Source organism: Agrilus planipennis, unplaced genomic scaffold (genome assembly GCF_000699045.2).
Source record: "Agrilus planipennis isolate EAB-ADULT unplaced genomic scaffold, Apla_2.0 scaffold101, whole genome shotgun sequence".
NCBI classification, from domain to species: Eukaryota; Metazoa; Arthropoda; class Insecta; order Coleoptera; family Buprestidae; genus Agrilus; species Agrilus planipennis.
Window position 1 is genome coordinate 204,709 of NW_020438899.1, and position 8,523 is coordinate 213,231.

Genomic DNA, 8,523 nt, shown 5'->3' on the forward strand with positions numbered 1-8,523 from the left:
CTTCACATCTGTGTCTCTCATAAGTGTGATTGACTAAAGGTTCAAAATGTTTGTTAAGTAACCCTAATGCTTGTTCATAAATATTAAATAGTTGAAGTTGTTCTTCAGGTAAGGAAGATGGTCATAGAATTACTAACGTATGGAATATATCTTGCACTTCCTCTCCAGCACAGTGTAAGACTAATGCCTTCTTTCTTTCGTTATCACTAAACCCCATTACGTCCATATAGAATTGAAACGTCCTCACCCACCTTCTTCATCATTGACCAATACTTCCAAAATCGACATTACAATTGATTTGCCATTGTCCTCGTCGCCAACAGTAGAATGATTAATAGATTTTATTAACATTCTACTACTTATTTGTTCCTCGTTTCCTACTGTTAACAATTTCAAACTATTAGCTAGGGCGTTCACACTTGTCATCATTCTATTTCAAAATAGATTAATCTCCTTCTTATTTGTCACTCTTCGTGCTCTTTCAGTTCACATTTTTCCTCTCACTACTATAACATGCTTTCAAGAGTGAGACATATGAACACGATCATTTCAATTTGAAATGTCATTTACAAATGCTTTTAGAGCACGTTACCTTAAGAACCCCTAGTGTATGGATTTTACAGGCAACAACCGATTTGTTTAAAGCGTAAGCTAGAGAGACTTTTTGACAGGAGTAAATAAAACTATAAGTTATCTTAGAAATATAGAACCCCTTACGTTAAACGACTGTCTAAGTTATTGTCGAAAATATGATAATAGAGAACGGAACTTTATGAAGAATAAAGAAAAAGGTTTTAATCATCAGCCAATAAAGAAACCTTTCAATAGCGCATCATTGAGGCCTCTTGCTCAAATTCCATTTTTTTCTAAATTTGGGCAAATCACAAACGTTTAGTTTCCTCAAAGTCCTTTTAACTTTCATACAATACCAAACAAACAGAATTTCCCAACAAACAAAGAACAAAAAGAAACACCCGACAAACCACACTATTATTAAGACGAATACGGTAGAATTTTCCAGTATGTAGGTACTAGTTCATTACCCATTAACGAACAATGAAAGTGATAAGGGCTAAAATTTCCCGAAAACTGCCTCGAATTTGCAATAATACCTTGACTTAAATTTGATATGAAAATTTTATTAAGCTCTGGTGCATCGTCTATTATGATTAATCCCGAAATCGCTAATAAATATTTTTCGGAACATATTGTTGAATATCATTTCGAAGTAACAGCTCTTAACAGAACCAAACGCTGAAATGAAGCGATAACTATATCCTTACTTTCTAAAAACACCAAATTATCTTCGTAATTTTAAAATGGCACCTCATTTTCGACGTCCGAGTAATAAAAACCTAAAACAACTTTAGGCAAAGATTAACATTCAACACCGAACATTAGAAACGACAAATACTATTATTCCCTATTGTGAACCAACCCATTAATACTACAAGAAAAAATTTCATCAAAATTCCTGTTAATCTCAATAACGGCGAATGTATATTATCAGAGATAAACATTTCGGCGAATCGCACTATACCTGAATGCATTTGTAATATACAGGACGGACATATAACGGTTCTTCTAGAGAATGAGGAAATTGAACATTTTCATTTTAAACAACCAATCCCCTTTGAACCTCTTAATCGCTACGTGTATAGCGTAGAAACTCCCGAAGAAACAATCAGACCCTTTCGCATAGAGAACGAAATTCGCATAGATCACCACATTTTTTATAGGGAAAACACGTATCTATCTTTTATCGTACAAACGCGCTTAAACATAAGATAAGGACTATGGACGAACAGCCGATATTTTGAATGAATTTTAGATATTCTTATCATCCTAAAAATGGAAAACAAGATATTTAGGCCAAGCATATCACCATAATAGATTTCCAAAAGTTGAATGAACAAACTGTTGAGGATAAATATTCTCTGCGGCGCATGTAATATAATTAATACATTGTCCTAATATAGATCGTTAAAAAGTGAAGTGAGGGTGTTTTCTTTAAATTCCGCCCCTTTAAAGAAAATTAGTTTACATCAGGAGTGGGATATTTTATCATAAAGCCCAGAAGCCAAAATCGAATAGCCAAAATTGAAAATAGAAAAAACCGTAAACTGTGCCTGTAGACAATGGTGAAGATCAACTACCCCCGTCAGATCCTGAACCGCTGTCTAAAAGACTTAAAATGCATTGGCAAACGTTACTAGCGTTAATCGCAAACCAAGAAGAACAATTATCTCTATTATCACCACAGTCCAACATGGCGCCCCAGCCAACGCCCAGTTCGTCGGCAGGGTCTGTAAGAGACAACTCGAACATGCAGACACCTTCGACATCGAACACACCGTTTCGCTTAGCTGAATATAATCCAGATACCAGTAATTATTCCATAGAAGAGTGGCTGGACATCGCTACCAAACTTAAGAACGAACTCTACGTTGGTGATGCATTGATGATAGCAAAAGTGGGTGAAGCCTTGAAAGGCAGAGCACATCGGTACTATTGCGATTGGAGACCTGTACAACGAACATGGAGCGAATTTCGTGCGGATTTAACCACCGCCTTTCGTGATACTTTACGAAGCCTCGAATGTGAATCATTAAGTGATTACGGTATCCAGAAACTTAGGGCTATCCGTAGATTCTATAGTGAAATACCGTGGAATATCACGTTAAGCATGATTGAATACGGCCTTGACTTTTCTGAAGCTCAAGCATCGATAAGGATTCAAAAACCACAAAATAATCGCGAACTCTTAAAGTTATTAAGTGAATTCGATGCACGCAAAGTTAATACTCATTCAAAAGTGCGTACGCCCAATTTTGTAGTAAAAGGAGTAGAAAAAAACAAAAAAGACGAACGACGTCGGAAAGCTTCACCATTTAAAAGTTCCTACTTTAAGTGCGGACGAATAGGACACTTTCAAGACGTTTGTCGCTCAACCCGAAATCCAACCTTTGGTGATAGCGCAATAGATAAGAAAAGGGATAGCAGTATTCCGACATGTACTCACTGCAAAAAAGTCGGTCATACAGAAGAAAAATGTTGGTATAAACATCCTCATCTCAAGAAAATCATGTTGGTGAAACATGGACGTGACTCTACAAAAACACCAGTAGCGACGTTGTTGTATAACGACGAGGTAAGAATGTTTACATATATCTCATCGATAGTGGTGCTAATATATCGCTCCTTAGTAAATCTGCTGTAACTCGTCTCGGTGCTAAAATAGACCCTCAAACTCGCAAGATATACGCATATACGGTATTGGACGAAAAATTGTTTATAGTGTCGGAACCTGTGATGTCATAACGGCGTTGCCCACCGTTACCCTCGACATTTCGTTTGCAGTTGTTCCCGATGATGTCATGCCCGCAAGATTGGATGTTATTAGCGGTTGAGACGAGAGTAGTCGACAATATTTACGAATTGAGAAAGGAGCTGATGGTATAGAGCAGAGCCGGGCAAACTCGGATCTTTTGCATCCCGAGTGATCCTCAAGGTTAACCAAGTAGCTCCTAATTGATCCTGGGAGTGCGAGTGAGATGATTATTTCCTTTTCTTATCCCTTCCATTTCGTAGATGAGTCCCCTCTTCCATAGCTAAAGCCAATAGTTTTGCGAACGTAGTAACAAAAATTTTCGCAGGTATTTTTTAAGTTGCGAGAGTGGCTTCGCTCGTCTACGGGATGAAGGGGCTTGATATGGGAGTGGAAGGGAGAAGAAAAAGACAAAACAAAATTATTCATTACTGCTTACTCTCTCGTACTCATTGAAGGGTATGGAGTGACTCAAACTAACCTCATGTAGCGGCTCCTGCGAAGATAAACTTTGCCCGGCTCTGGTATAGAGTTACACCATGACCCGCTCAATGTATCAAAAGTGTTTACTTTAATGAGTAACAACAGCGTTGATTATATTAAGACAACAGGAATGGACGAGCAAAATATTAAAAGAGTTGAAAAGAATTTTACTACAAGTGCAATTTATAACCCCTAAGAGCATTACGACAGGGAAATTAACAATTAAATTAAAAAACGACATTCCTATAGCGTATCAACCCAGACGACTGGCTTATTCCGAAAGAGTTCAATTATGTCAAATTATCAGGGAATTATTACAAGATGGAATAATCAGAGAAAGTAAATCTGCTTATGCCAGCCCCATTGTCCTAGTGCGAAAGAAAAACGGAAGTTTGCGACTGCGTTGACTACAGACACTGTAGAAAAAGCAAACGTTTGTTGGAAAACAATTGTTATCTACTGTTTTTATATAAACGCATGCACCATACGCGCGCTCTGACGCATCGCAAAATCCATGCAACTCAATGGTTTTGCTGTCTTGTAATAAAGCATGCCTTGGTATTTTAATTGATCTTAAAGCGTCTAAATGATTGTGTAGGTTTAGCCATGATGTATTTAAGTCTAGAGGTATAGATTGGTCCCATGATAATTTATATTGCCACAATTTCTGGATTATTAGTTTAGCTTTAATGGTTACAGGGGTGAGTAGGCCTAACGGATCAAATATTTGCGCAGTTACTGAAAGAATACTTCTCTTGGTGACGGAACCTTGTTTTGAAAAATTGTTTATTGAAAATTGTAGCGTATCGGATAAATTATCCCATATAACACCTAAAGTTTTGGATTCATTATTGTTGTTAAATTGATGCGATTGGGAAGTATTGTTTACGCTAATTCTTTGAAGCAATTCTTTGTTGTTCGATAACCATTTGCGCAATTCGAAACCGCCTGATTCTAAAATTTTTTGAACTTCTTGTTGCCGCTGCAATAATTCATCGATAGAATTTGAACCGGTTAATAAATCGTCGATGTAAAAATCATTATTTATAATATCTGCACTCTTCTTAAACTTATCGCGATTGTCTAGTGATAATTGCTTAAGGCAACGAACCGTCAAGAACGAGGCAGCCGCGGTACCGTAAGTCACCATATTTAACTTGTAGGTTTTGATTTGCTGATTTTGAGATGGTCGCCAAAGAATTAATTGAAGTTGTCTTTGACTTTCGTCAACTTGAACCTGCCTATACATTTTTGCTATATCAGCTGATAGAACGTATGAATGCTTTCTAAATCTTAAAAGTATAGAAAATAAGTCATTTTGTATGGTTGGACCTACATACTGTGTTTCGTTAAGTGATATACCGGAGGTTGTCTTCGCGGAGCCATCGAAAACAACGCGAAGTTTGGTTGTTTCGCTAGATTCTTTTAAAACGGCATGGTGGGGTAGATAATAGTGAGGTGTAGTAATGTTATCTCTTTCGACAAGGGTCATGTGACCTAATTTCTCATACTCCTCTAAGAAATTAGAATATTCCTCTTTGATTCTGGGATTCTTAGCAAGCTTTCGTTCAAGAGAGTAAAAACGCTTAAGTGCGAGATCCTTTGACTGCCCTAAATCATTAACGTTTTTCTTAAATGGAATATTGACTATGAAACGACCGGAACTTGTGCGTTTTGTGGTATTTTTGAAATGCTCCTCACAATGAATCTCATCTTCCGAATATTTATTGAGTTCATTAGCGCGATCATCTATCTCCCAAAATTGTTCTATTTTTCTATGAAAATCGTTTTCGTCAGTAACGCTACAATCTGCCAACAGGTTTGGGGAAGTATTATCATTTTTGTTTAGAATAAGGTTGCCTCCTAATATCCACCCTAATTTAGTATTTTGTAATACGAGTTTGTTTTTGTATAAGGAATGCTGTCCAATGGATAACAGCTCCCAGAAAACATTAGCCCCTAATAGAACATCAATTTTGCCGCTTATATTGCACTTGGGGTCGGCTAATTGAATATTTGTTGGAATTTCTAAGTCTTTTAGGTTGAAGGACCTTACAGGTAAACAGGCTGTAATTGTGTCTAATACTAAGCATTGAATATTGCCACTATAATTATTAATACGCGAATCGAATTTAAGAATTGTTTTGAACTCTACGTTAGATAGGGATTGATTGACACCAGAGACGACCAAATTTGATTTTGATTTGCGTAAGCCCAATCGATTACACAAATCGTTTGTAATGAAACTGGATTGCGAACCAGGATCAAGGAGAGCCCTGCAGTAATGAGTATTTCCATGAATATCAGAAACCTTAATGCTAGCTGTGGATAATAAGACTTGCGAATTATTTGAAGAAAGATTTGCTAATGTTACCTCATTACCAGTAGTTGAATTACTTGGCTGTTCTAGTTCCTTTTCGTTCCCTTCATTGGCATTGCTACCTTTGAAAACCTTTGAACCTTGCTCACAAGAGCTTTCCCTGGCTAGGTGCAACAGAGTGTTGTGTTTTTTGTCGCATTTTTTACAATTGCGCATTTTGCAATCTTTGATTTCGTGGTAGGGTTTTAAACAATTTAGACATAGTCGCATGCGTTTTACTTGCGAAATGCGCTCATACACGGTTAGCTGTAGGAACGAATTACATGCGTATATGGGATGCGAACCCTTGCATAAAGCACAAATAGCTTTAAATGTACTCACATGTACATTTGTGTTTTTGGTTTGAGAAAACTTTGGATTAGATTTACTGTAATTATTTATATTTGAACTACCTTTTGTGGCCTCAATGGAACCAAGAATATGACATCGGGTTTCCAAGAAATCTAAAAACTCTTGCAATTTAGGAAAGTCACCATTCATGACGAGTTGCACTATTGATTTTTGAAGTAATTATGTAAATAAGTAATACATCAGCTGTTGGCTGATCATAGTTTTTTAATGATTGAATTATTTTTAAAATACTATCTAGCAGCTTTTGTAAGGATGTGTATGAATCTTTATAAATTGTTTCTAAATTAAAAAGGGATTTAATATTGTTTTGAACAATCAGTTTTTTGTTTTCAAAGCGTTTCTTTAGAATATCCCAGGCAACTAAATAATTATCAGCAGAAACCTTAAGCGATTTGATAGCTTGTGACGCTTCGCCCTTTAATGCTGATATTAAATAATAAAATTTTTGAATGTTCGATAACCGTGAATTACTGTGTATAAGCGAATCAAAGGCATCGTGAAATTCAAGCCAATTTTCAAATTCACCGCTGAAAGTTGGCAACTGAATGCTGGGTAAACGTAACAAACCTTCCCCCATTTCGGGATCTAAGTTGACGGGTTTTTTAATATTGTCATTTGAATTATTTTTGTTTTTGTTAATAAAGTACTTAATTTTTGCGGTGATATCAAAAAAGCTATTTTCAAATGTCTCGAAATCTAAATCATGCGTAGGATCANTCCCGAATGCTAAGCAATGGTCTAAACCTCTAGGCCATGCCGCTCGGCCTTTTTGCCTGAATTAACTGATTATATAAATGTGGAAGTAAATAGCTAGAAAGAAGATACATAATTCACTGATGAATATATAATGTATTTGTAGCATAATAGATATAGCGAGCGAGACGACTGAAACTACCTTAATTTGGGAAAGCCAGATGAGGGTTGCAAATTGAATTGTAAAATGACCCAAATGGTCGAACATGACTATGAATAACTTAGAATTAAAAGTGACAAATTTGCAAACTAAAATAAAATTTTATATCTAGCTATGCTTGTTGTAAAAGTCTTTGATAAAACCGAACAGACACCTTAACAAACTTGCTTTTAAGGAACGTTACCCGCTACCTCTTATTCAAGACCAAATTGATGCCTTGTGCCATGCACGTTACTTCACTACTCTGGACATGAAGTCTGGCTTTTACCAGATGGAAATCGAAGAAAATATCAAACAGTACCGTAGCAACTGTAGTAATTGTGGTACTCCCACAATATCAAACAGTACCGCAGCAACTGTAGTAATCGTGGGAGTACCACAATATCAAATAGAACCGTAGCAGCTGTAGTAATTGTGGGAGTACCACAATATCAAACAGTACCGCAGCAACTGTAGTAATCGTGGGAGTACCACAATATCAAATAGGTATGAATGCTTTCTAAATCTTAAAAGTATAGAAAATAAGTCATTTTGTATGGTTGGACCTACATACTGTGTTTCGTTAAGTGATATACCGGAGGTTGTCTTCGCGGAGCCATCGAAAACAACGCGAAGTTTGGTTGTTTCGCTAGATTCTTTTAAAACGGCATGGTGGGGTAGATAATAGTGAGGTGTAGTAATGTTATCTCTTTCGACAAGGGTCATGTGACCTAATTTCACATACTCCTCTAAGAAATTAGAATATTCCTATTTGATTTTGGGATTCTTAGCAAGCTTTCGTTCAAGAGAGTAAAAACGCTTAAGTGCGAGATCCTTTGACTGCCCTAAATCATTAACGTTTTTATTAAATGGAATATTGACTATGAAACGACCGGAACTTGTACGTTTTGTGGTATTTTTGAAATGCTCCTCACAATGAATCTCATCTTCCGAATATTTATTGAGTTCATTAGCGCGATCATCTATCTCCCAAAATTGTTCTATTTTTCTATGAAATTCGTTTTCGTCAGTAACGCTACAATGTGCTAACAGGTTTGGGGAAGTATTATCATTTTTGTTTAGAATAAG